Source organism: Mirounga angustirostris, unplaced genomic scaffold (assembly GCF_029215605.1).
Source record: "Mirounga angustirostris isolate CCGP_5_RB_7025 unplaced genomic scaffold, mMirAng1.0.hap1 SCAF_13, whole genome shotgun sequence".
In the NCBI taxonomy this organism is placed as follows: Eukaryota; Metazoa; Chordata; class Mammalia; order Carnivora; family Phocidae; genus Mirounga; species Mirounga angustirostris.
In genome coordinates, this window is record NW_026991721.1 from 53,501,087 (window position 1) to 53,503,395 (window position 2,309).

Below are 2,309 nucleotides of genomic sequence, written 5' to 3' on the forward strand. Positions count from 1 at the left end.
AAGCCTTGTGTGAGTCAGAGGTGCGAGGCTTATTTGCCCTCTCGATGGGCACAAAATGCCTGTCAGCCACAAAACTTCTTAGGGGGGTTCTCTGGTCCCTCTGTCAGAGCGGGGGCCCTTGGAGATGACCTCACTGGACAGTGGGGTGACAAGGCAAGAGGAACCCGGTAGGTGAGAAGGTGACTTCCTGGGTCAGGGACCTCAGTGTGAAGTGAGTAGGCCCAAGAATGTCTCAGGAAGGCCAGAGTAGAGGCCAGAATCTGGGGGGCCTGTGGGTACAAATGCCCAAGTTTGTAGCGAAGAAAGGGGCAAGGATGTATGTGAGTGTGCTTGGGGGGGTGGTGGTCTTTGTGCCTGCTGAGCCAGGAGGTGGGATGTTAGACCCATCAGGCCTGAAGGCTACTCCTCCAGGCAAATCTGGGCTGCTCTCTGGGCTGAGTAGATGGCGTGATGTAAGTATTTAGGCCCCACTAGCGGTTCTCACTCTACTGCGGGGAAAACCCCAAGCCTTCACAGGTGCGGGGCTGTGATTGGTACTGGGTGTTTGACAGCGTGGCTGGAGAAGCACAGACAGGGAACCGCGGAGACTGTTGGCAGCCGGAGCAGAGGGCAAGGGGCAGTCTCCTCCACACACACCCGCACTTAGCCTGTCCCCCCAGCAAGCAGCCCGGGGCAGGGACCTCGGGGAGGCACTCAGAGCCATAAGTTGATTGCTAAGGTGCTCTGTCCAGCTAGGGTGCTGGTGCTCCAGAGAGGAGAGGAAGCGTGGGTAGCAAAAGGGAGGAGGGGAGGTGAGCAAGGAGCGGAGGTGAGAGGGAGAAGGGGCCAGGGAGAATGAAAACCCAGCCTGTTGGTGGTTTCTTCTTTTTTTAAGAGCCACAAGCTGAGATCAAAGGTGATATTTTTACAGCAACTGAAATAGAAAACCACTGGGCGCACAGTGGGAGGTGAGCGGCCGGAACACAGGCCCCTTTATGCAGCCTGCGGCCACGGCAAGCACGCTGCCCTCTGCTGAGCGAGCGCCATGGGGCGTGGGGGCCAGTGTGGCCTCCATCTTCCCAACTCGGCTTCCAGAAAGAAGTCAAGGGAATGAGCTACAGCCCTCAGCGCGGGGAGAGGAAAGGGCGGGCCGTGAAGGATGGTAGTGAGCACCGTGGCCCTGACACCTCCCCCATCCCACTCTCACCATTCTTGCTGTGGTCAGAGTGACACCAGGCCCTGTTTCGAGGGTCGCGGAGCCCTGTGAGCAAGGATTACCGAGACCCCTGTGGGCCCGAGGAGAAAACCAAGGCTGCAGGGGAAAGCGGACTTGGTTCAGTCCCACAGGGAGTTGGGAGCGAATTCAGGACGAGAACCCCGGGGCTCCTGGTCCAACCCCCTTTCTGCTCTCTGGAATCATTTGCGGACGCGCTGGGTCACCGGTCCGCGCTGGCCCTGGCATGGCGGGGACCATGCTCAGCTCTGCGAGGGCTCACCTCCAGGCTGTCACGGTGTGGGCGCTGGAGCTGCCGCATGGGCCCCAGCCGGCGCCGTGCCGGAAATGCCCATTCTCAGGCCCCACCCCGGACTTACCTGAACCAGAAGCCCTGGCACTGTTTGCCAGAGTTTAATATTTTCATGAACTCTCCGGCTGATTCTGACACGCGGTAAGTTTGCGAATCACTGTGCTACTACCTCAGTTTTCCATATCTGCACTTCAGGGAAAGTTCTAACGCCGGTCTCACGAGACAGAGCCCATATATCCACGAACACATATCCTTGGTGTGTACCTTATGCCAGCCAGCCTTCTAAGCCCTTTACAAATATTAACTAATTTATGAGACAGGAACTAATATTATCCTCATTCCACAGATGAGGAAATGGAGGCAGAGAGAGGTAAAGTTACCTGCCCAGGGTCACACAGCTAGTAAGTGGCAGAGCTCTGGGATCTCAGCTCGTAACAGGTAGCCAACAGAAAGCCTCCAGCAGAGGGTCTGGCTCCCAGAATGTGTTCCAGGCATGGCTGACGATGTTATGATGGCAACTGGTATTACCTCACCTGAAGTCGAGATGATGATCCACATTTTGTACATGTGAAATCTGCTGTCTCGTCAAGATGGAGGAGGGAGTTAGCTGCAGACGCGGCCTCGGTATCTGAAACCCCAGGGCAGCCCACAGATCCTCACCATTCATGCAGTTTTAAACCACAACATACCGTCTTGGTCTTCTGGAAACGTGCCAGTTTGCTGTAGGCAAGAGCGTGGGCTCTGGCAGAGGTGGGCTAGAACCCCAGCTTGACCATTCCGGGGCTGTGTGACCTTGCACAAGGC